Genomic DNA, 26,523 nt, shown 5'->3' on the forward strand with positions numbered 1-26,523 from the left:
GGTCATCAAAGAATGTGCAATAGGCTGTCTGTGTGAGGGAGAATGTATAATAGACTCTCTGATGAGACTGCCACTTCGCCCTCGTGCTGTTTCTGTGCGCTGCTCTGATGAAATCTCAGAATATGTGAAAGCTAGGACCACTGGAATTTTAGTGTTGGAGGTGATGGAGGGAGGAGGGCTGAGTCTTTCTGAGGCTCACAGATTCTAAATGATGACAACAATCACCTCCACCACCGCTGGCCTGCGGTCAGCTTCCGCCTGGAGTCTGCAAATGCTTCTTACTGTGATGCTCGTCACAGTTCTGCTTCTTTCCTCACCTACACTCTGTAGCAGCTGGTGCCTGTTATCTCTAAAGGATAGATTTGGGACACTTCTGTCTATTTTCAGCTGTCCTGTTAGAATTCAATAATCCTCTTCCAGGGGTGTCTCTGCCTGATACTTTCATTACTTAATGTCTAAACAAGCCACTGGCTCAGGCTGGGCATTGCTGAGGACAAGAGGTTGTCACACCTGGATTCTCTGTAGAATCTTGCTGTCCAGAGCTCAGGGCTAAATTTCCAGATGACAGAGCTGCTCATGACAGTGGCTCCAGAGACTTAGGAAGGAGTCTTGCTCCCAAATTATCCCAGATTGGCCTCTATTCTGTGAAGGATCATGGGTGGAGGTAAGGCTCAGCATACAAATACCTTGCGATAATATAGTTTGATCTCCTACTACGTGCCCAGTCTTCCATTATGTATTTTACAGACATTATGTGGTTTAAGTTAATCCCTATATCAATAATTGTATTCTTTCATATATTCATTTATACAACAGATATATAGCAAGCATTTATGGTGTTCCAAAAACTGGGGATAAAGTAGTTCTCAAGACCAAGTCCCCACTCTCCTAAAGTTTACAGAAATAAATAAACATGCCACATGTCAGGTGGTTACAAGTGCTCCGACAAACATAAGCAAATCACAGCCATGGAACAGAGATGTGACTGGGAGAGGGGAGGACTGTTGTACAAGGGGTCAGGGAAGGTCTCTCTGATAAGGTCACTCTTGAGCGAAGATCAGAAGGAAGGGACGAAGTAAATGTTCTTGGGAAAGAGCAGTATAACAGAGGGACGAGAAGTGCAAAGCCCCTGGGGCAGGAGTGTGTCCAGTATTTCTCTGGGGTAGCACGAAGGCTGGTGTGGCAGCACTGTAGTGCAGAAGAAGAGGAGTGGTAGGGGTGAGGTCGGTGGGGAAAGAGCATCACAGTTTCCACCAGCCCTCTTGCTTTTCTCCTCTGCCACAAGACTAGAAATGCCCCTAATAGGGGCTGCGCCACTGGCCTGGGCCCCAGAATGGAAAGGTGCATGGACCCACAGCAGCCAACCTGAAGCTGTTGATGTGTAATATGAGAGAAAAGTAAATGTTTGTTGTTTTGATCTACTGAGTTATCGAGGTGGTTTGTTACTGCAGCAAAGCTGCCTGATATTCCAAAGGAGGACTCTGCTTGGCTACCTTTATATCATATGCCCACCCTTGGACTAGTCACTGTGCCCAGGGGCATGGGCCACTATATTACTAAAGATAGCCCTGGCTATCCCATGGTAACAGCCCTCCAAATCTCTATGATTTAGCAGATCAACTTTATTTCCAATCACACAAACACAAGTGCATATGGTGTTTTTTAGCAGGGTCTCTCCTCCATTAAGTGACTCAGGATCTAAACTTCCTTCATCTTATGACACTTGATCTAAACACCCGGCCTCTAAGGTCTCAAGACATGGGGAGAAAGTTGGAAGTTTATAAAGCATGTTTTAAATGGCTTTTAAAATCCATACCTGGATGCTGCGTATGCCATTTCCACCCATGTCTGATCAAATAACATGCCCCCCCAACAGTGAGGGAAACCAGAAAATTATGAAGTTTTTCTGTGTGCCCAGAAAGAAGAAAACAATTAAATTTGTTATCCTTAACATAATCTTTGCAATAAGCACTATTTTGATTCAGACTAAGCCATATGCCCACCTCTGTGGTCAAGATTTTGGCTTTATTACAAAAGAAGGATGGGCAGAATGCATAATCCTAAGAAATTATAACCCCTGTCCACTGCGGGAGGTGGATTGCAGTGGATCACTGGGGGAGGCACTGTGACCTAGGAATCAGGAGACTCAAGCTTTGGTCCTATACCTATAATTTACAGAGAATAATTTACAATAGACCTCCCTCTCTGGGAGTCCATTTCCTTATGTAAACAATGTCAAAACTAACTTTAAAGATTGTTATTTTGGGTAGAATGGAGAGCCCAGAAATAGTCAAATAATTTGTGATAAGGGTGCCAAGACCATTTGACAAATGGCACTGGGAGAACTGGGAGTCCATATCCAAAAGAACGAAGTTGGACCCATCATATATAAAAGTTAGTTGAGACTAGCTCAAAGACCTAACTGTAAGAGCCAAGAGTATAAAACTCTTAGAAGAAAACATAGTGGAAAGCTTCTTGGCTTTGGATTTAGCAATTATTTCTTGGATATGACACTAAAAGCACAGGTAATAAAAGTAAAAATGGATAAATTGGACTATATCAAAATTTCAAACTTCTGTGCATCAAAGGACAAAATCAACAGAGTGAAACAACAATGGAATGAGAGAAAATATCTGCAAATCATCTATCTAAAATGGGGTTAATATCCAGAATATATAAAGAACTCCTACAACTGAACAACAAAAAAATAAACAACATGATTGGAAAGTGGGGAAAAGATTTGAAAAGGCATTTCTCCAAAGAAGATATACAAATGGCCAACAAGCACATGAAAAGAGGCTCAATAACATTAATCATTAGGGAAATGCAAATCAAAACCACAGTGTAATACCAACCACTTCACACCAATTGGGATAGCTGTTATCATTTTTAAAAAAACAAAACAGGATAAAGGAGTGTTGGTGAGGATGTAGAGAAACTATAACACTTGTGTGCTGCTGGTGGGAATGGAAAATGGTGCAGCCACTGTGAAAAATACCATGGACAGTTCTTTGAAAAAGTTAAAATAGAATTACCATATGATCCAGCAATTACACCTCTCAGTATATAACTGAAAAGAATTGAAAGCAAGGTTTCAAAGAGATATTTGCATACCCGTGTTCACAATAGCCAAAAGCTAGAAGCAATCCAAGTGTCCTTCAACAGATGAATGGATAAACAAAATGTGGCATATACACACAGTGGAATATTATTCAGCCATAAAAAGGAAGGAAATTCAGATACACACTACAACATGAATGAACCTTGAGGACGTTATGCTAAATCCAATAATCCAGTCACAAAAAGAAAAAATAAGTTATTAATAGTATTCTACACATACGAGGCACCCAGAATAAGCAAATTCACAGACACAAAAAGTAGAACAGTGGTTGCTGGGGTTAAGGGGAGGGGAGAATAGACAGTTGTTTAATAGACACAGAGTTTCAATTTTGCAAGATGAAAAGAATTCTGCGGATTTGTTGCACAACTATGTGAATCTACTTAACGCTACTGAACTGTACACTTAAAAATCGTTAAGATGGGAAATTTCGTCTGTATTTACAATTTAAAATGTGCGTGTGTGTGTGTGTGTGTGTGCACATGCGCACGTGTATCTGTATTACTTGGAGCTCACGGATCTCTTCGAATGTCTTGTAGAATCTTTCAGCCAAAAAAATACTCAAAGTTTTAGAGGCTTCGAGACCTATAAAGTTTGTGGATTTCAGGTTCAAAATTTTGGCAAAGGATAGAATAGACCCCTTCCAATTCTAACACTCTGTCATTCAACCGGCTGGATCAAAGGAAAAAAAAAGTAGAGTTATTTGCTGTGGAGAGGAGACGTAACCTATGGACTATGTGCTCTGCAACCCTACATGATGGGCTCTCATCCTCTGCTTTTCATCAATGATAAATTCACCCAGAGACATTTTTATCATGTCCTGCTGGAACACAGCAAATATATATATATATGATGGATTTATTTTCATACATTTTCAATGAGTTGACAATATCTTATTCTTAACTGAAATATGGCTTGAGTGACTTCACCTCATTTGCAATACAGCCCACTTTGTGCATCCGAATGACAAATGGCTGATCCACAGGTTGGTAAATAAGGGAACAGCCGTCAGCTGTGCCATGATCTCCATAGTTAATACGGAGCAGTTTTGTGTGATGCATCCTATACCTTAGAGCAGAGAAAAAAGCACCTCTGGAATGCAGAGCTTGCAGTTCACCAACTCCTTTAGGTATTTTGGCACTTACACTGTCTGCTACTAGTTTGTCTATCAGGAAAATGTGTCTCAGTCCCTTTATTCAAAGCGTTATGCTCAGGAAATAAAGACAACTGGTTGCACCCTATAGGGGGGCATTTGAGGGGAAAGGTTAGCCTCACTCTATTCTGTGGCCATAGCTGAGATCCTTGCCTTCGACTAACCACTTTACAAATGTCCCACGTGGGTTTTGTGAGAGAGTGTGTGGATGGGGCAGTTTCAAGGTATCATTGCTCCTGGAATTTGAAAAAACAAAAAGGCCAAAAGATATATACCTAACTGTGGCATCTTCGAGATTACGAGTTTGTTCATTCCCTCAATTGGTGGACACCTATTAAGTGCCCAAGGTGCATTGGGTATTGTGTTCAGAGAGCACAGAGACATGTTTCCAAAACTCGAGTCATATTCCAGTAAAAGAGATAAGACATGTGTCATGGAGTTACCTAGTTTGCAGAGGCTAGATTCTAATGCCAGCATGAGAAAAAAAAAAAATGCCCATAGTGAGCATTCTTCTTGAGGTCCCTAAGAAAGGTTCAAGACCTTTCATGTTCAAGACCAAGATATCTTGCTCAAAAAGCCCAACACAGCTAGCTTTTCCAGTGGTTAGAGTGGATCATCAGTTCTTCGGTTTTGTGCTATGTGCAGGCGTTAACTTCATGCTGTTTTCCACATTGCCCAGGCAGAGGAAAATGAAATTGTTAGGTGATGCTCAGTGCTATCCCTGCCATGGGGACTATGTTTGGTCCAGCCCAAGCCATGTCCCCACCTCTGTAGTCAAAGTGCACTCTGGGAACATCTTGGTAAACTGTGTGAGACTAGTGTTTAAGATATATGTTTATATTACAACATGTCCATGGGGACCGGGGCCAATTGAGGGTAGAGCAGGTTACTACTGTTATCTCCATCTTGGGCTCATTCCAGAGCATATACCCACTGAATGGAACAGCATGTAAAATAGTCTACTCTACCTAAATTTATAATTGATCATTATCAATGGATGAATGGATAAAGAAAATGTGATAAAGGTACACAACGGAACGCTATTCAGCCATAAAAAAGAATGAAATCCTGTCATTTGCACCCTAAATACCCTGACTTCATCACTACACATTATATACATGTAACAAATTTTCTCATGTACCCCATAAAGTTGCACAAATTAAAAAAAATAAAACAGGTCATTTGTGTTTATTATTAAATGCATTTTTTTTTTTTGAGACAGAGTCTCACTGTGTTTCCCCGGCTAGAGTGCCATGGCGTCAGCCTAACTCACAGCAACCTCAAACTCCTGAGCTCAAGCGATCCTCCTGCCTCAGCCTCCCGAGTAGCTGGGACTACAGGCATGCGCCACCATGCCCGGCTAATTTTTTTCTATATATTTTTAGTTGTCCAATTAATTTCTTTCTATTTTTAGTAGAGATGGGGTCTCGCTCTTGCTCAGGCTGGTTTTGAACTCCTGAGCTCAAACAATCCGCCCCCCTTGGCCTCCCAGAGAGCTAGGATTACAGGTGTGAGCCACCGCTCCCAGCCTATTAAATGCATTTTTAAAGTTAAAATAACTTCTATTTTGATTTTACTCTGTGCAGATAAGTGTATTTCAAGCTATATAGTGAAAAGTGCCATAAGAGAAGGAAAATCAAGTGCTACTGGTTATTTAAGGAATATTTATGTCTAGGTGAGAGAATTAAGATCAACTTCTTAGAGAAAACAGAATTTGAACTGGACCTGAAGGACGGTGATCCAGAGGGTCCACCCAGAGGCAACAATGAGAAAAGGCCTGGAGATGGCCATGTGTTAGAAGTATCCAAATAATATCACAGAGTACATCCAGAGGTAAAGGTAGAAAGTAATTTGGAGCAGAGAATTGCAAGGTTTGAATACCATGCTTAGGGTTTTGGACTGTTTGGAGGAGGATGTAGGAAGTCAGAATGAATTTTTCAAATGTGAGTAATATGAAGCATGTAGTGGTGGCAGAGTGTTAAAAATATTAGAAGTAGAAAGTTTGGAGATTTGAAGAGCACTTAGGAGATAGTTGGCCCAGAGGTACAAATCTGAACTAGTCAAGGTGGAGGAGGGAAGTCCAAGGAGGAGGAAAATTTATTCTTTAGAGACAGCATTCATGATTTTAGCTGTTAGTTTCTCAAAGGGATGAGGAGAGGATAAGAATTAGAGATGATTTCACTTCCTGTGTGTTTGTCTCCCAAACTAGACTGTTGGCAAGGGACTCTGTGTTTGTCTCTGTACCTCCTGAAGTGTCTAGCATAATCCTCAGTACAAAGCAGAAGCTGAATGAATGCTTGCTGAACCACATCTTACCTCCCCCCCGCAACATGTTTGCCATCTGTTTCCAGAAACTCTGATCTCTTGAGACTAGAAGGTGATCGTTCCCCAGGATAAGGCAGTCCAGGTCTTTCTTCTTTCTGGGTCACATCGTCATAGATGTTTCTCTCAATGTTCGAGAGAGAAAAGGAACCAGCCATTAGCATTGGACTGGAAAACTGGTTTACTGTATGGGTAGCAGCCAGAGGAACTTCTACACTTTCTGTGTTTTGGTCGTTTGATTACTGCTTTGTAGTGATTTGGCATAATAGAACATTTAGAAATAGTTCATTAGTCCAATGTCCTTTACATCAGCAGTCCCCAACCTTTTTGGCACAAGGGACTGATTTCATGGAAGACAATTTTTCCGTGGACCAGGGGTGGCAGTGGAGGATGGTTTCAGGATGATTCAAGCTCATTACATTTATTGTGTACTTTATTTCTATTGTTATTACATTGTAATATATGATGAAATAATTATACAACTCATCATAATGCAGAATCTCATGCTGCTGCTGATGTGACAGGAGGCGGAGCTCAGGCGGTGATGCGAGCGATGGGGAGCAGCTGTAAATAGAGATGAAGCTTCACTTGCTCACCTGCTGCTCACCTCCTGCTGCGCAGCCTGGTTCCTAACAGGCCATGGATCGATACCAGTCCACGGCCCCGGGGGTTGGGGACCACGGCCTTACAAGACTCCTCGCTGCTATGGCTAGACTTTCTGGCTCTTTGCTTGAAGATTTCCAGGGTCAAGAGATCACTGCCCTGACATTATTGGCCTATTCTAATTGTTTAGAAGCTCTAGAACTGTTTATTAGCTTTCTCCTATGTGTTTTTGTATTACATCTACAGACACATACACACCAGCCTGTCCACTGTCATCTTCTTGAGGTTGTGGCCCTTTGAGGACCTAAGGTTACTTAAAAAATAAGACAGCAAGTATTTGGAAGTATCTTGAGAGACGTCATTAACACATGGCATTCCAATGCAATAGGAGTCATGCCAAGGTCAAATCCAGGCCCAACTGGGGAGTCAAAACTACCTTCACAAATAGTTTTTGGCTGAAGTTGTATAATATTTGTGATAGCTTTCGCCAGACATCAGAGCAGTCCACACAGCAAAGGGGCATGAAGGGAGTCTAAGTAGAGGCCTCACCTCATCCTTTGCTGTTCCTGGATTTACCACATCACTTATTAATTCAGCTTCTTGTGACTTGACAGTCCAAATTGTGCTTATCACTGGAGTTGTATGGGGATAGAAGGAGAGACATAATATAGAAAATAACAGAGATATTCTAAAGCATTTAGTTGAAGCAATAGGAAGAGGAAAAAAATCACAAAAGCCATTTTTATAAATCTACATCAATTCATGAAAAATCCATGTAAGGTCCTTTAGCATTGAGAAATATCACGGGTCTTTGGCAGCCAATAGGGTGAAGGGGAAAAAGTCGAAAATTTCAGTCAAGACTAAGTTTACTTCTAACATTTGATATTATGATTTAACATATAATATACTACAGTATCACATAGTAATAATCTGTAACTACCAGCCCTATTTCTTCTTTCTAAAGTGAGAAAGTTACCTCCTTCTTCCACGTCGTAACCAGATGTCACTTTTCCCTTAAGCCTTTCCTTTTCGGGATATACATTCTCAATCCTTCGAGCTACTGCGGATACAAAGATGATCAAGACCTAACCCCTGTCTTAGAGAGTTCATACTCTGAAAACTGTCAGTGTGTCCCCCACCCCATCAATCTATTCAACATACTCTGATTTCTCACTGTCCCTGTGAAAATATGGCACTTGGGATCAAGCTAGTAGTCTAGATCTTGTCTAAACAGTGTGGGACAGAAACGTTCCATGTGTATTAAATATTGTGTCTTTATTAACAAAACCTAAGAACTTGCTGGCTTAAAATGAGCATGTGATTAACTAAAGTTCCCTGGTCCAGATATCCATCGTGCATTTGTGCAGTTCACTTCTTCAAACTTTAGTAAAAGACTTTATATATATGCATCCCTATCAAATTTTATCTTAATGGTCTGGACTCCTGATTTGTGGTTTCTTTGTTTCAAAATCCTTTTTAGGTGCAAGACACAAGTCTCTTTCTGAGCCAAGAGTAACCCTCTAGTCTGTCGAAGGTGAACTAAAGCACTGTGAAAGTCACTCACTGTCAGGACCAAATCCCTCGCCATTGAGTGCTTTAGAAAAGGCAACAAGGAGAGTCGATCTTCAACACTGAAAAGAATACCCGCAGCAACCTCTGCCTTTGTCAGAAAAAAAAAATGAAGCTCTATACGATGAATTTGAATGTCCCCATTCAGACTGTTTTGGAGATATAAATCTAAATTCATCCTGTAACACTGAGTGGTTTGCTTAATACCTGGTGAAACAGGCTCACAGGCTTACTCTTCCATGCCTGTGTGTAGTCTCACATCGTCTGGAAGGAGGTAGCATTTCCATGAGCTCTTTCGAGGAATTCAGTGCTCCAGAAGGAGCTATAATTTTCAGGGCTCCCAAACATCACCCTTGGGGTACCATAAAAGATTAAGCTTGCCTCATTCATGGAAAGTCGACTTTTAAAAATCTTGATTTATTTCAAATTTGTGTAATAAAGCATTCTGATCAGCCCCACGTGTGTAAAAGAAACAAAGAGGATGGAAATCATTACACAGAAAATATTTTCTGAAAATTGTTTCTTCTCTGGTCAAGATGCATTTCAACAATATGCAAATTAGGTGGTGCCATTGTACGGTAATTATGTTTTCTTAATGTTTCCACAACAGCTCTGCTTTTGCCAGACTTCAATATTTTAGCAGCATAATGGTCACTCGGAAAGGAATGAGCACCCATTACATCCAGAGAAGGAAGACCTTGGGAAATCAAATTCAGATAACGCAAAGAGAACATATTTTCCATTGCTGATTTGTTTCATAGTTATCTTAGCAAGGAAGAAAAATAGAATGTTATCTCCAGGAAAAAAAAAATGGATAAAATTCAAGTGAATTAATTATAACAGAAATATCATAAAATGCAAAGCTCTCAAATTCTAAAACTATACTTAAAACACTTCCCAGGACCACTGGACCCTCAGGCTGGAGGGATCTCAGTGTAGCTGTGACTCATCAAAGTGTGTGCCGCAGGATGTGAGTTCTGAGCAATGTTAATAGATGCTATCTTTTAGAAGTATGTTCTTTTTGCAAAGCAAATTTGCAAAATGCACTAGATTACACAAAGTTAACCAAGTTTCATTCCTATAGGACCCTTCCTAAATATGCCAGTGTTCAAGGGTTGTCTTCCAAAGCCAGATAAAAGATGTAACATTTCCCAACTATTTGAAAAGGGACCCTGTTTTCATGAGTACTCTTTCGAGAGGCAGGTGTTGTAAGAAACACTCTTGGGGGCCCATTGGCTATATCAATCTCTAATGTTATTATAATAATAGAACTGTAGCCCAGGAAATTAAAGTGACTCTTCTTAGGTCACCCAGATGACTTAAGGTTGAAACAGAAATAAAACTTCAGGTCGCCTGATTCTCAGCACAGCTCTCTGCTACCTCTTGCACATTCACTGCCTCCCCATGTGACAGAAGCTCATGTGAGATTGACACATTTACAAATTTCTACTTTTTAGAAGATTCCAGAACTTTTCTATAGGGAGCAACAGATATGTTATATCCTAATTTATGCTTTTCATATTCTAAATTAATTTTATAGTTTAAAAAATGCATATAACCAGCCTGGGCCACACAGTAAGACCCCATCTCTACCCAAAAGTAACAAAATTAGCTGAGCATGGTAGCAGGTGCCTGCAGTCCTAGCTAATCAGGAGGCTGAGGCAGGAGGATTGCTTGAGTCCAGGAGTTCAAGGTTACAGTGAGCTATGATGGTGCCACTGCGCTCTAGCCAGGGTGCCAGAGCAAAACTCCACCTCTAAAAAAACCAAAAAATAAAAAATATATATCTACTTCTAGGTAATTGTGTAAATAGATGCAACCCACTACAAACAGGGGTCTCACCTCATTGCCTCTGTGGCCAGAGAGGGAATATAAATGAAACAGCTTGGCTTTAGCCAATTATTGCTTGGGGGAAATGTAGGTTCTGTGTTGCTAGTTCTAATGTTTTAAAAGAGGGAGCCAGAAATGTTAAGTTTTTAAGTGGAACTTACCAGTTTTAAATTTTGGCAAGTAGTTCAACTTAAAAAATAAAATAAATTTCTGGCCAACAACATACACCTGCAGGCAGAATTCAGTTTCTGCTTTACAATTGTAAAGCCTCTGCTTTACAATTTGGAATCGGTCCAGTCCTCTCCCTTGACTCTGCAGCTGGGCAGTGGTGGGGCAGAGACTCTCGTTGTCCTGTAGGCCTGCAGTGCCCAACCTTTTTGGCACCAGGGACCGGTTTCATGGAAGACAATTTTTCCACAGACCAGAGTGGGGGTTGATTTGGGGATAATTCAAGCACATCACATTCATTGTGCAGTCAAACCTCTTTGCTAATGATAATCTGTATTTGCAGCTGCTCCCCAGCGCTAGCATCACTGCCTCAGCTCCACCTCTGATCAGCAGGCATACGGAGCCGCAACCTAGATCCCTCACATGCGCAGTTTACAGTAGGGTTCTTGCTCCTTTGAGAATCCAGTGCCGCCGCTGATCTGACAGGAGGCGGAGCTTATGCGGTGATGTGAGTGATGGGGAGTGGATGTAAATACAGATGAAGTTTCGCTTGCTCATCCAGGGCTCACTTCCTGCTGTGTGGCTGGGTTCTTAACAGGCCAGGAACTGGTACCGGTCTTCGGCCTGGGGGTTGGGGACCACAGCTGTAGACAGAGTCAGACACTCAATAGGCCAGAGCTATTCCCAGTTCCCAACTTCCATTTTCCATTATAACCAAATGACACAAAAGGAGGGAGAAAGCCAGAAACAGAAGGTCTGAGACAGAAGGAGAGAGATCCTAGCTGCTTCCGGCTCTATTTTATCTGTTTTTAAAATTAATTTATTTTTAATAGACTTTTTTAGAGGATTTTTAGGTTCACAGCAAAATTAAACGGAAACTACAAGAAGTTCCCATATACTCCCTACCCCCGCCAACACACAGCCTCCCCCACTGTCAACATTGCCCCCTGAGTGGTACATTTGATACAGTCGGGAAACCTGCATTGACACATCATTGTCCCCCAAACTCCGTGTTTGCTTTAGAGCTCACTCTTGGTGTTGTACATTCCATGGGTTTTGACAAATATAGAATGTCCTTTATCCACCACCATAGTTTCATTCAGGGTAGTCTCACTGCCCTTAAAATTCTCTGTGTTTGGCCCATTCACCTCTCCCTCCTCCCTAACCCCCGGCAACCACTGATCTTTTTACTGTCTCCTCAGTTTTTTCTTTTCCAGAACCTTATACAGTATGACAGTATGTAGCCTTTCCAACTTGGCTGCTTTCACCCAGTAATATGCATTCAAGGGATCTCATGTCTTTTCGTGGCTTGACAGCTCGTTTCTTTTTAGTGCTGAATAATATTCCATTATCTGGATGTGCGACAGTTTATTTATCCACCCACTTACTAAAGGAAATCTTGGTTTCTTCCAAGTTACGGCAATTATGACTTTTGCTGCCATAGACATTTGTGTGCAGGTTTTTGTGTGGAATAAGCTTTCAACTCACTTGGATAAATTCCAAGAAGCACAACTGCTGGATGGTATGTTAAGAGTATATTTAGCTTTGTGAGGAACTGCCGCACTGCCTTCCAAAGTGGCTGTACCATTTTGCATTCCCACCAACAACATGAGTTCCTGTTGTTCCACAACTTTTATCTCTTTTAATGCCTGATACAACTTACTTGTACTTAGCTTACTGATGGATATGTATTCACCAAGTGAATTGGTACATGAAGTTTCTGCTTCAGGGGCCTGGGTCTCAGAATACCTGAGAAAGGCAGGCCTTTCCTCTGTTCCTTGGTTTCTGTTCCTCTGTTCCTTTGGTTCATTTTCAAAGTTGCACATCTCAAAACAAAGCAGATTCTCACAGGGGTCTGGCCATAGACACTAAGCTCTTATGAGCAATCTCTCCAAATGTGTGTTGTGAGAAATCCATTCCTTGCTACTATTCTCAGAGGAAGTTGGGCAGTGTAGATCGTTAAAGATTTTCCCCTTGGGCTTTTAAAATAGCACAACGTCTAGTCTGAGAGCTAATAAATTGAGCTGAGTACATATCTGGATAAAATTAGAAGTTTCTAACACCTGAATGGTGACAAACTTCTCTTTGTAACTTCTTTAACCATTTTCTTTTTTTTTTTTTTTTGAGACAGAGTCTCACTCTGTTGCCCTGGCTAGAGTGAGTGCCGTGGCGTCAGCCTAGCTCACAGCAACCTCAAACTCCTGGGCTCAAGCAATCCTCCTGCCTCAGCCTCCCGAGTAGCTGGGACTATGGGCATGTGCCACCATGCCCGGCTAATTTTTTGTATATATTTTTAGTTGTCCGATTAATTTGTTTTTCAGGCTGGGCCTTGTGACAGTCTCAGCCAACACCCCTCCCACCGGCCTCCAGGACAGAGCCTGCCCCTGAAGGTAGGGAGATAGGAGAAAAAATACTTTCCCCATAGGACTAGCCTCAATCTGTATGACCTTGGATCTAAGCAAAAGGGGACAGTGTGTTGGCGCAATACAGCTGATCGGTTTTGAACACCTGACAAGAACATAACAATTAATTTCTTTCTAATTTTAGTAGATACGGGGTCTCGCTCTTGCTCAGGCTGGTCTCCAACTCCTGAGCTCAAACAATCCGCCCGCCTACGGCCTCCCAGAGAGCTAGGATTACAGGCGTGAGCCACCGCGCCCGGCCTAACCATTTTCTTATACAGCTGAGCTCAACAATGTGAGAGCAGAAGACAACTTTGTTTTCCCCTATGGCTGTTCAAATTCATTGTTTGGATGAAATCTTGATCACATCTCACCAATACTTTCTGTTCACCAAACAATCTCAAGTCACAGAATCTGCAAGAATCAAAACTCCAAACCCTTATCTGATTGCAGAGATTCTCAGTCCCCAACTCAATAGTGCTTTTCACTCTTTTTAGCTTTCCTGAAGTCTGGAAAGAGGGAGGGGAGCTTCTCGGTGTCCTGGCTCTCACTGGCTGGGTTTGCGCCTCCAGACCTGGGACTAGAGTGACAGACAGGTGAGAGGGGCACAGCCCTATGTGGCCGGTGCTGCCATCATCTGGCATCAGGACTTTTCGTACATGTACGTGGAGGATGTTTTAAGACTGCTTCTCTGTCTTTGAGGCATTTTTTCCTCTTGTTGGGTGATTTTGTGTTTCTCAGATTTCCCTCCTACAAACCTCCAGCTGTACTCTGGGGACATCTCTCTTTGTCCAATCTCATAGGATTCCCTCCCTTAGGCTCTGGAGTCGGATCACAGGGGTTTGTATTGTTCACTGAATAAATTACCCTGCCTCAGTTTCCCCACCCAGGAAAAAGGGATGATAATAGAATCTAACTCATAGGGCTCCAGGAAAGATTTAATGAAGTAATCAATGTTAAGTGTTTAGAATAGAGCTTGGTATATAGTAAGACCTAATAATATAGTTTGTTATTATTAGTACCATGTACCAATATTTTGAAGGCAGCTTCTAGAAGATTATTATCAAAGTCACAGATTCAGAGTCAGATAAGGAAATAAAGATGAGAAATAACCACAAAGAATTCTGACATAAAGAAATAAAAGAATATGTTCCAAACTTACATGTGATATCATAGTAAAACAGAAAGATACTGAGCTCACTGTCAAGAGACCTGGGTTCTAGTACTCCCAACTGCTGTGTGTTCTTGAAAATGTAACAGAACCTCTCTGTTATTCACCTCAACTTTCTCCCTAAATTTAGACTAAGACATGGTTGTAAATTCATCTCTTAAATTTGCTGGATTAATATTGGCCAAATTATATAAATTCTCTAAACCTCAGATTCTTCATCTTTAAAATGGAATTATCACCCCAGCCCATCACAGGGTTTTGGTAAGGATCAAGTGAGAGAGTCTATACATGAGCACACCATAAACTCTAAATCATCATTCACTCAACTCAGCAAACATCTATTACCATTTATTGACCAACTACATGTCCCAGACATTATAAACTCTAGCTAGTATCACCACCATTAAGGAACTAGGTAAACTCCAATATTTCTTCCAGTTCTGAAATCCTTGGAATCAAATTATAAAGGAGGAATCCTTTCCATTGTTCATGAATGGTTTGCACCTGCCAGTTAGAACAACATCTAAGGCAGCTCTGTCCGACAGAACTTTCTGTGGGGGTGGAAACGTTCCATATCCGCACTGACTAATACAGCTGCCATCAGTCACACGTGGCTATTGAGTACTTGAAATGCAGCTAGTGTAACTGAGAAACTGAATATTTAATTTTATTTAATTTTGAATAATTTATATTTAAACAGCCACACTTGGCTAGTGGCTACCATATTGGACAGTATAGAATTCTAGACCCCTAAGCAAAGGGTGGCGCAGGCAGAAAAGAGAAATGCAGGTTATGAAGTCTAATATGAGAAATATATTTACTACTTGGTAGAAGCGTATATTTGAGATATTTGGTTTATTGTTTTTCAGTATTGAACCCTGTAACTTAGATATCGTGATTCACGTGAAAGAGACTTCCAGCTTAAATTGCAAAAAAGACTTGCCCATTGCCTTATCCTAAGATGGGGTGAGGAAAATCTTCAAGCCCTCTCTTCCTACAGAGTATAATTATGTGTGTTGCATCAACAATAAAGAATCAGGGATTTATTAGAAATTTTCTACTCGTTGGTTCTTAAAATAGGCATGATTTAAGAAGCATTAAATGCAAACAAACACATTTCCTCTTAAGTGCTCAATATGAGGATATAATAGTGAATGATTTAGAAAACATATATTCAGTGCCTCTAATTCTGTAAATTCTGTAAGTCAGATGTTGCTGAATGGTGTGAATGGGCAAATGGGCAGGCTTACAAATTCACACACTGAGCAGAACGTGGGCATGTCTTTAGGAAAACACCTACTCTGGAAGGCCTGGGATGGCTACAGACTCCAAGAGCATTCTCATGCCAGGCCTGAGCTTTTTACCACTTGGGTGAAATTTCCCAAGACTTTCAAAATAAGATAGTTCAGATAGATACAATCTGTTTAAGAGTGTTTAAGACAACTACCTAGTTTTGAAACCTGGTTCTACCATTTATTGCCTGTGTGACTTTGGGAGAATTTCTTAACTTCTCTGTTCCTTTATTTCTTCAGGATACAGGTACTTTCCAATAACCCTGTTATTGGAAATGCAACTAGTGTAACTAGTAAATAGTTATGTATTTACCAGTGTGTATTCACTAATAATATGTAAATAGTTAATTCACATAAAGCATTCAGATCAGTGCCCAGCACAAAGTAGAAGACTTGAAGAATACTAGCTAATTTATTGTAACTAAAAGCTCTTCCAGACAAAAAAAATAATAAAAGAAGTACAATTTAGTAGGAGATTATAGATTCTGTGTATTCTTTCAGTTCAGAATGACAGAAAAACAGTTGGCAGGGGCAGAATCATAGGAGCTGTGCCCCTTCACACATTCTCCAACATGTCTACAAAGGGGACACACGCGGACAGACAGTGGACAGGACTAGGAGCGGGACAATTGGACTAGATCCCCTACATTCCGGGATGAGCAAAGGAAAATCAAGACAAATGCAACAGAACCAGAAAAGAGAGCAGCGTACTGACTGCGGTGCAAACATACTTCTAAAAACGACCGATTCTGGGAAACAGAAGAAAACACTTGGCATCTCCAAAAATATGCCAAAAAAAAAGTTTCTGTGATATGAGAAATCTTATGGAAAAAATAGGCTGACATAGAAAGACTCCAGGGCAGATGCCAAGTTAGCAAGCTGCCGGCGGAAAGGGGGGTGGGCCCGTCACAGAAGACCAGCGGTGGAGTTGGCGTTGTGCAGAGGGACGTCGGAAGCGCTTCCAGCGTGCAGAAGAACATGCAATGGGCGAGATGGTGAAAGGCCGTCAGCACAACGCATGCGCAGGACAAAGGGCGCACGATGCAACCGAATGTGCATGAGGACGGAAGCAGAGTGTTTAGAGCAAAAGTGATAAAGACACAACTGGAAAAAAAAATAAATGTTTCTAAAAAGGGACTGGAAATGGGAGAAGTTATTGAGTCTGCTGATGGAGAGACTTTATCCCATTCCAGACTTTCAATGGAAAGAAGCTAGAAAAGGAAAGGAAATAGATTCTCCCCTACATCCTCTTCCAGTTCTCGAGGTCTCCTGCACTCCTTGGCTCGTGGCTCCTTCCTGACATCACGCCAACCTCTGCTTCTGTTCTCACATCTCCCTTTCCTCACTGACCCTCTTGTCTCTCTCTGATTGGATCTACGCTGGTAGTCCTGGAAAATCTCCCGTCTCAAGATATTTAATATAGCCACAAAATCCCTTTTGCCTCACAATGCACGTATTCACATGGTCTGAGAAGTCAGGTGTTTGGGGGAACATTATTCTACCACAAAGCACAGGTAACGAGCAGCCTGAACAGGGAAACGAGTACAGCCAGGCACCTGCGCCACTTAGGGTAGTAGCTCTCAGGGGCACGTCTCAGACCAGCAGCATCTGCATCACCTGGGAACTCGGTAGATACGTAAACTGAGGAATGGGAAACTCCAGCGGGTGGGGTTTGGCAATCAGTGGTGTTAACCCGCCCTCCAGACCAAGTTGACGCCCAGCTGAAGTTTGCAAACCGCTGGCCTAGGGAAGCTGTGGAAGCCAGGAATGGTATTCTGTGCATGCCCTAGGGAGCAGCTGTCTCTCATTTATTCTTTGTCAAGCAGAAATGTCACTAAGAGACCTATAAATTCTTTGAAGGTTAATTTGCTATGATGTTTACTATCATTCAGTACTTATTTTGTTTATTCCTGTTATTGTTCCAAATAGAATTTTAAAAATGGCTTACAGAAGTTAGTAAGTCACCTTAACAGGTGAGGTGTTATTCCTGATTTTGTAATCCCTGGGGAACTTTTGCAGGGAAGACAGGATTTGGAGAAGAGGGAGATGGGGGCTGAGCTCCACCCTTCTCCCAAACTGCTCCCTCCCCTCCACCCCACCCCTGCATCTCCCACCAAAGCAGCCCCACACGTATTAGTTAGGAGTCAACAAAAACCATGCTGGAGGAGGTCCGGCAGAGTATGCACCCACTGATTTACAGAATTAGACAAGGTTAGAACCAGAAGGGCTTCCAGGAGCCTGTTTCTGAGGCCCTCATTTGACGGAGGACTCCAAGGCCCCAGGAGGTCATGGCCAAGGTCACAGCTGATGCGGAGGCGTCGGGACTAGCTGCCTGGGTCTCTGATTTTATGCTAGTTGGGTAGGCTCCAACGTGCCGTATAAAAAGTATGAGCTATTTTCACCCAAAACCAAGAAACCTGCCTGAAACAGAGTAAATTTGCTCTGCTCTCATTTTCATCAGGGTTCCACACTGCGAGGAGAATCAGTTAGCAAAATGTGAGAATCGGGTGATTCGCTCTAATGCCAGGGGCAGAATGAAATTGAAATTTATCTGAGCTGCATGCTGCGCAAGAGTAGCCCTGAGAAATCTTTGTAGTTCCCTAGGGATGAAAACCCCATGAAGGCCAAGGTAAGAATTTTAGCATATAAGCTCCTGGTGGGTGGGTGAGGCTGAGGAAGCCAGTTGCTGGGGTGGGAATGGGGTGGGGTGAGGCGGGGTCCCTATGAAAGGGATAATCATAATCGGAAGAACAATGGAAATTCAAATGCTAAATTATAAATAAAGCCAACCCAAAGAATTCCTGAATTTTATTTACAAAAATGGAAATAAGCAACAAAAGGTTCACATAGGCAAAGAGAACTAGCCAAAGAATGAAGCACGGCGGTTGTTCCCTTTAACCCAGAGGATGAAAATGACTGTGATTTAGACAGAACGGCCCGGAAATGCAGGTGCGGCAGGGCCAGGCGGGGCCCGGGAGCCACCGAAGAAGCAGGACAAAGCATGGACGTTTGTGCCCATGGCCCGACGCCTGGAGAAGTGTATGCCAAAAAACACGGGGCTCTTAAAGTGACCGAAGTTCAGGGTCTTCCCACCCCGCTTTTTCTTAATTTTTAAAACTTTTTCTCTTTTTGTCCTGGTGAAAGGGAGCAAGGTTGTACTGGCGGCAAATATGTTTCAGGAACTGATGAATTCAAATCACTGTCATGTAGAGTCAGACCCTCTGAGAGGGGCCACAAACCCGGTCAACTCTGGTTTTCACAGATAAGTCTGGGGAAACTTTTTCTAAAAACTCAGTTGAGCATTTTTAAAAATGTCTTTGTTTTCTCATCCGCTTTCGTTTTCTTCTTTATTAAGTGAAAAGAGAAAGAGAATGTGTGTGTGAATAATTCTGCTCCAAAGGTCCGATATTCCCCCGCCCCCAGCACTCTCTGTAAATAGCAACTGCGCCATCTTGTGGCGAATGAGTATTTGTGCACCTGGTTTAAATCTCACTTTGAAAAATCAACAACACACCAATATCACACAATGTCATAATTTCTCATTACCTCCAATCATTAAATAACATATGAATTCCGATGCTATAAATATTGACTATACTGCAAGTATTTAATGAACTAGATGCTTGTTGTAAAATATTTATTATGAAATGAAGGCCAATTGAAAATATAATAGATATAAAATCCCTTACTGGAATTTTACACGTAAAGTCAGGCTTGAGAATTTGTAATCTATGTGTTTACAATTGTGAACGCTTTTGTTTTCCGTTGTAACTAAAGTAGATCTTCCTCATCCTTCTCTACTTCAACGCCTATCATTTCCTTCAGATTATTCGTTATGACTTCTGTTACTTTGTTTTTCCCCTCAGCTTTGCTTTTAGAATGTCATAAATTTCGTACAATTAGGGATTGCCTTTGTGTGTTTCCCCATCATATCCCCAATGCTTAGCATTGTTCCTGGCACCTAGTACACACTCAATAAATGCTTGACAAATGAATGCAATTGACTAAAAATAATAAATAAAATAAGCTCTTAAATAAAAATAAGAACTTATAGTATCACATATAAATTAGAAAAAGCTCTCCAACTAAAAGTGAACTGACATTTTTTTCCAGGAATTCAGTGAGTCTGGTTTGAGTATACATCTCTGGTACCTTCAGTGTTTAAGGCCATGGTGCTAAAAGTAAAACTGCTAGGAGAATGCATCTATTTTTCACCAATAAGTCATTAGCAATGAAACGCCCTCTAAAGAAGGCTGGGGTCTTTAGCAGCATGCTAGTGCCTTTCAGAGTCAATCAGAGAACAGCTGGGAAATTCATATTTTGATGTTTGCTAGATTTCACTGGGTTATTAAGTGACACTTAGATAACTAATTTAAGCCTTGCCACTGGGAGCTTCATAATTTGCTAAGCTTGTGGATTTCAACACATGGAGCAAAGTGCGGGGCTCTGTCTTCTCGGATCTGTCACATCAAACATCCGTTTTAAATGGTAGCACCACGTTTGTACTTTGACTTCTGACAAATGCTAAGTGTTTCCTGATGCATATATTCTTGTCATGGTAAGAACTTGTTTGAACGCCAGAAGAGATGGTGAAGGGTAGAAAACCGAATTGCACGTGGGCTTGAATTTGACGTTGTGTAGATTTTGAGTCTGGTTGACTTCAGTCAATTTAGAGAGTAAGTTTGTGGGTTCCCAAATGTTCGCCAAAGGGGATTATTCATTGAAAGTTTGAGAATCTCCCAAAAGAAAATGAGGTACAAGGAGGCCTAGTGATGCATGTAGGGGAGTGGGTGCTTGGGATCCCAGCGAACTGCGGACGAAGCGTGGGAGTGGGGGTCTACCAGCTCACTTGTTTTTTATCTACAGCAGTGAGGTCTAAAATTTAATGTGTATGAAAATTGCCTAGAAAGCTTGCTAAAATGTAGAGTCCCAGACCTACCACATTCTGCCTCTGTAGGCGTGTAGGAAGGAGCCAGGAATCTGGTCACTCTCATACATGTGAGGCACAGAAAACACTTTGGGGAACTCAATCTACTACTCTCGGCCCGATGAGTGCAGGAACTCTGTTTTGTTCACCAGTGCATCCCAAGTGACCCTGAGAGTAACTCGGAGGTGTGGACGTGAATGGATGGATGTGTGGAATCAGGCACTTAAAGAGAGGATGAACAAGAGAAGAAGAGAGAACTGCAAAGTTTCCAAGGTCCAAAGATTCTTTGAACTTATTCTTAAATTTCTGATATATCCTATGCTGCATTCGCCACCTGATTTTGTGCGACCTTTATTTAAATACCATCTCCCTTTGGCAACAGACTAATTTTGTCCCTCGGGATTAAAAATGATTTTTTTTTGCAAGATGGCAAACCATTTTGACATTTCATCTACAAGCCTTTTTAACAAATTTCTGTTCTCATCCAAAACCATTCTTCCAACTACAACAGAGACTTCGATCAGTGGTTTTGTAAAACAAAATGCCTCTTTGTAGTGAGAGTCCAAAAAAAAGGGGCCACAGGCAGCCGGGGAAAGAGGAGTAGGCTATGTTCCAGGGGGCCTGGCTGCAGGTGTAGCTCCTTTGCTGACCAGTTGTGTGACCTTGAATAAGTCACTCTGAGCCCCAGTTTCCTCATCTGTGAGACATTTAAACAGATGGTCCCCAAGGCCCTTTGGGCCCTGCATTTCATTTAGCATCATTTTGAGGCATTGGATGTCCCTACGTGCCTCATCCTTGGGTGTGAAAAATAGCCTCTCTGAGAGCCTCCATTAATTATATTATGGTAGCTAGAATAATAGTTCCCCCAGCAATGTCCACATTCTGGTCCTCCGAACCTGTGAATTTGTTACCTTATGGGGCAAGAGGGACTTTGCATATGTGATTGAGTTAAGAACCTTGAAATAGGAAGAGTATTCTGGATTATGCAGATGGGCCCAGTCTAAGCACAAGTCCTTAAAACCAGAGACCCTCTCCCCGCTGAGGGCATGGAGGGGCAGGAGATGTAAGGATGGACGAAGGGGTCAGAGAGACATGATATTGTTGGCTTTGAAGATTGAGGACAAAGGCCACAAGCCAAAGAACATGAGAGCCTCTAGGAGCTGGACGGCAAAGCTTCTTCCCGAGAGTTTCCAGAACGGAACCCAGCCCTGCTGACACCCAGGACACCTGAGTATAGCCCAGTGAGACCTGAGTTGGACTTCTGACCTACGGAACTGTGAGAGTTTGTATTGCTTCAACTTCCAAGCCTGTGGTAATTTATTCCGACACCAATAGAAAGTTAATGAATATGTCCTAAAATTACAGGAAATATTTAGGAGTCTGGCACTTTTCCCAGCTGACTTCATGAGTAAATCAGGGCCTCCTTTCACCGGATCCTGGAGGGTCATCTGGTCTGGACCTCGTACTCATCAGAGTCCTCAAAGTTAGACTTTTTGACACTTATCTCCAAACAATTCCATTGAAAAGTGTGTGAGTGCGTATAAAATACGTGTATGTATATACACACATATGTGCATATATATGCATACATGCACACACATATTTAGTCAAATATAGTCAGTGAGGTTATTTTTTCTATCATCCCTAGAAAAGCCATTGAATAGTCTAAAAGCACAATTGGTAACTCATAATAAATGCCACTCTAGCTAAGCCAGTTGCAGTGTGTCAGCCCAGTGTAAAGAATAAAAGGACACTCCGAGGCAAGTGGCCTTTGTCATGCAGGACTGGATCAGAAAGGTACTTATTCTGGGTTTGAGAAACTCAGAGGCTGAAAGTAGCATCTGGATATGTGTAAACTTATAGCGTAGGAGGGAATCGTGCAAATCTCCCAGGCCTCCTCCTTCATTCCACGGACAGAGACTCCAAAGGTCAAGGACTGTTCCCAAGCCACACTTGAAGTACTTTTTTTTTTTTTTTCAGCTACAGTGGAAGTTCTTATAATGGAAAAGAAAGCAGGATTGGAAAGTGGACGTGTATCACGGCATCCTAGAATCTGCATTGCGTGGAAAACCAGCTGCTACATCACATTTCGGAGGCTTGCTAACCAAAGCCAGAAGTTGGCCATGCAGGAGGCAACAGGTGGAAGATGGGGCAGCTGAGAGGAAAGAACTAACGCTCATCCAAGCAATCAGCTCCTGCTGGCTCAAAATAATAAGCATAACCTCTACCTTAAAATGGTCTATAATCCACATTGGCCTAAATTATCTGGATAATATCATCTCTGGTATGTTTGATTGCTTAACGAACATTAATTGACCACCCACCATTTAGAATGTTAGAGCTGGAAGAAAGCTCAGGAGCATCTAGAGAATCCCCAGAGTTATACAAATGCAAACAGGCCCAGGAGGTTAAGGAGTCATCCTAGTGGCAGAGCCAGGATTTCTGCCCCATTTGTTAATTTCCAAGCACTTGCTCTTTTCCCTCTGTTCTTTGGAACTTGGATAATGCTTTTTTATGAAGACCCTCAGAGCATCGTGAAATGTGTTTCAGAATCAGCTCTGTGTGCTATCATTGCTTAATCGTCAGTCTGAAAGTGCCTGCTGGAGTCAGAGTCCATGTCCTCTGATAAAAGAAAAAATGGACTTGGAATGTCATCCCAACTCTTTGGTGAATAAAGGAAAGACATTTCACCTCCAGGCCGAGAACACAACCACTTCAAGGAGATGGAAAGCAGGAATTACTTGCCAGCGATCTGATATACAGAGCACCCACATTGTTTGTGAAAACCACAGATCTCTCTTTCCTTTCACCCACCAAGTAATGCTACCTTAACAGGCTGGTGTCCATTACCCAGACATTCAGTGTAATATTAGTATATATAACATTAGATAAAGATGTCCATCCAGAACCATTTGGAATTAATTTTAAGTTGATGTTAAACCTAATATGAAGGTATTATTCAAATAGTTCAAACCTCAGGCCTTTGTAGGGCAATTTCTTAGATCTTTGCTCTTGATTTCTCTACATTCACTCCAGGGATAAAAAGACACACTAAACACCTACCTGTCAAGTGCTATAGTTTTAGGAAAATTCATTTTACTGTTAATACTTAAGGGACAGAGGGATTTCAGATTTGAGACATCCGCATTCTATGGGGATACTTGATATGTGTGCCGGTGCTAATTTTAAATCTCTTCCTAGAAATGAAATGCGTAGGTAAGAAGAGTTGTGTTAAATGAGGACTGTCCATGGATTATCCATTTGCAAAGATTGATAATACAATAAAATACTCTTATCTTTGAAAATGTGAGTAATAAAATGTAATCTTTCTTTGATGAGTCTGAACACACTTTAAAATTGTTCAGTGCCTTGGAATCATCAGAGAGAGTATTACTTTTTATAGGTCATAGGATCACAGAACTTTGGAATTGAGAGGGACATTTTGGATCATCCAGTTAAAGGTTGACAGCTTGATTTTGCCTAGTTGCTAACAGCAATCACTTGATATGGTTCTGGTGTGCTATGCTGAGAATTCTGAGGCTACATTTGGACTCAGTGGAAAAGCATAATGTGATTAATCAGCAATGTCTGCCAAGGCTGGGTGAAAGAAATACTGGCTGGTATAGCACTTATTTGCTATCCTTAGTAAGTCTAACCTCTTCATTTTAAAGTTGAGTGACCTAAGGTGATACATACTTAAAAGGATTTTCCGGAGTCAACCAGCTGGTCTGTGGTCAAGCTGAACTAGCCACTACTATTTCTATAATAGCATGTTAGCTCTACATCAACTCACAACTTCTAGAAAATAGGAAACTAAATAACAGTTTCTCAGGTATCTAAAAACTTTAGCAGAAAAAAAAATAACCAACTGGGCTGGGCACAGTAGCTCATGCCTATAATCCTAGCACTCTGGGAGGCTGAGGCAGGAAAATCACTTGAGCCCAGGAGTTGGAGGTTGCTGTGAGCTAAGATGATGCCACGGCACTCTAGCCCAGGTGATGGAGCAAGACTCTGTCTCAAAACAACAACAACTAGGCAGAAAACATATTTGGATGGTGATATAATTTATGTAGGAAATTGGTGGGCAATTCATTGAATAGTTTAAACGAATTTGAAGTCAATTTTCCTGTGAAGCATCATGTAGTTTAAACTATAATTATGCTTTCAGAATTCATTTTTATATACTCAATAAATAGGTTTGAGTGTTTTCTCTATGTGAGTTACTATATTAGAGTTGTGAGAATAGTAATATTTTTAAGTGATAATTTAGAATAATGATATTTTAAACGAAAATCCCCTAGCATTCATTCAGTAAACACCTATTGAGCAGTTGCTGAAGTCAGACAAAGTACTCAGCCCTGGAGATTCAAAATCAAGTATAACCCTGCCTTAAAGCAGTTGTTAGCCTAGTTGGCCATATCTGGCATCATAGTCAAGGGTTAAAGTGACTTTGTTTTGTTTTGTGTTTTAGATATGTAGGGGATCCAAGAAACCACAGATCGAAGTCATGTCCTGAAGAAAGTTAAAGTATAGTAAGGGAGAAGCTGATAGTTTTTCAAAATAAATGTTCAGTAAAGATTGGAAACTTAAAGCTTTACATATTGTAAATCCTTTATTAGCATATAGCACATGTACATAAACCACATAGCTGAATGAATTATCATACAAAAAATGGAGTAATCACACCCATGAGACTATCATCCAGGTTAGGAAAGAAATAGAACCCAGAAACACCCCTCATCCTCCTACCGATCCGTCTCCTTTCCATTATTAGCCCAAGGGTAGCTACTATCCTGACTTTCAATACCAGATTCGTTTCTCCAATTTTTGAACTTCATATTGATGGGATCACATTATATTTATTGTTTTATGTCTGGCTTCTTTTGCTCAACAATATGTTGTCAGAGTTACCTATGTTCTGAGTAGCTATTATTTATTTTTATTACTGTATAATATCACATTCTATAAACATATGTCATTTTTTTTTATCCATTCTATTGTTAGAGGATATAGACCTCCATGGCTTCTGGATCAGAATCATTACAGATGATGCTTCTATAAACATTTTTGTACATGACTTTAACTGCATGCATTTCAACTGAGGATGCACCCAAGATTGCAATTGCTAGGTAATAGGATATAGACATGGTTAAGATGTAAATACTTCCAAATAATTTTTGAAAATGGCTATAACCAATTTTTACCCATACTCATAGCACAGGAGATTAGTGTAGTAGGAGTCTCGTTAGAGTTCAAATTTGGATTTCTCTTCTGAGGAAGTTCAACACAATCTCATGTTTCTTAGGCATTCAGATAGCCTCTTTTATGAGGTGCATGTTCATTCTTCTTGCTCAATTTTCTTTGGATTTTTTTTTTTAATTTGTAGACATTCTTTGAGAAATTGGATTACATTCAAAGTAAAAACTTCTGTTCATCAAAAGACATCACAAGAATGTGTACCAGTCAGGGTCAAATCAGGATGTATAAACCACCCAGTTATTTTAAGAGAGAGAGTTTAACACAAGGAATTGTACACTAGGTATAGAATAGTTAACCAGATAACTGAAAAGGCAAAAGAGAACATTGAGCTATCATGTAGGTAGCAATTGCAGGAAACAGCTACCAACCCAGGACTGGAGCAACAAAGGGAAAGTTTGACTTTGACGCGATTCAACTCAGTAGCTGTTGAGCTGAAACTCCATCCTCTGAGGAGGAGGTGTTGGTCAGCTGGCGCTGGGGTCTCTGACAGGCTGAGAAGCTAGTTTTGTAATTGTTGGAAAAATTGCACACTGGATGCTATTGCTGCTGTGGGAACACACTGACACTGCAGAAGTGGGGCTAGTGTAATGCTCCCGGGAGCAAGAAGCAGACAGGAAGGTGTGAGTCCCTTCCTTCTCCAGCCTTGCAGTTTGCCTCTAGAGCCCTGTGGGTTCCCAACTGCACAAAGCCGAATAGGGAAGGGTGGGTT

Source organism: Propithecus coquereli, unplaced genomic scaffold (genome assembly GCF_000956105.1).
Source record: "Propithecus coquereli isolate 6110/MARCELLA unplaced genomic scaffold, Pcoq_1.0 Scaffold60, whole genome shotgun sequence".
Taxonomy (NCBI): domain Eukaryota; kingdom Metazoa; phylum Chordata; class Mammalia; order Primates; family Indriidae; genus Propithecus; species Propithecus coquereli.